This window comes from Citrus clementina, unplaced genomic scaffold (assembly GCF_000493195.1).
Source record: "Citrus clementina cultivar Clemenules unplaced genomic scaffold, Citrus_clementina_v1.0 scaffold_2, whole genome shotgun sequence".
In the NCBI taxonomy this organism is placed as follows: Eukaryota; Viridiplantae; Streptophyta; class Magnoliopsida; order Sapindales; family Rutaceae; genus Citrus; species Citrus x clementina.
In genome coordinates this window covers 31,427,615-31,428,539 of record NW_006262688.1, presented here as the reverse complement: position 1 = coordinate 31,428,539, position 925 = coordinate 31,427,615, and positions in this window count along the sequence as shown.

Below are 925 nucleotides of genomic sequence, written 5' to 3'. Positions count from 1 at the left end.
GGTTGATTCTTTTTAACCACCAACCAACCAACAAATTCTTTAGTAGACAATTGAGGTGTGTTTCCCACTTCCTTCATGTACCTTGAGTCAGAAGAATCCAAGACAGAAGCAAGAGATAGAGAAAGAGAAAAGAAAGATAAAGAGAAAAAGATAGTATTTATAAACAAAAGCTTTCATTTGATATAATAGAAAGAAAGAAACTGTATTCGCGTACGCTGTATATACAAATGCTTTGGATGCTTATAGCAAGATGATCATGAACATGATGATATGTGTGTGTGTGTGTGTGTTCAAATGTCAACCTTGGGATATCTAAAAGTCAATTGCTTTCCTCACCCATTATCTCTCTCTCAACTCATATAATTAATGGGTTATGATGATATAAATATGGAGGAGTCAATGGGTATATAAATTTATACATATGCAGAGACTCACTAGGTGTTTTCTTGTCTCCCTTCATTTATATATTACAATGATTATGATTTATGAAAGCTGTTTGTTGTTTCCGCGTCATTTTTTTTTTTATTTTTCCCTCTTTATCTTTTCGGAAGAGAAGAGAAGAGAAGAGAAATAGGGCACACGTACAAAATAGGAGGATAACGGATATATGTTATAGATAGAACAGTGGAGGTAGATAGGAGATAGCTATAGCTGCATGGCTGGTCCACAGCAAGCATGTTGCGTGATTTTGAAAATTTTGCCATAAGGTGAAAGTCTCTTTCCAGCCCCATCTTAATTCTCAGCCTCCTCGGCCAGGGACCCAGAAAATGAGAAAAGCTTTTTGGTGGAGGGGAGGAAATGACCCCATTTTTGTCATGCACCAAAAGAAAAAGAAAACAAAATAAGTAAAGTGTGTGTACTCCGCTTAGTTTAGTCTCCACAAATTTTAAATGTCCCCACCATTAATATTCACATTTCTCTCTCT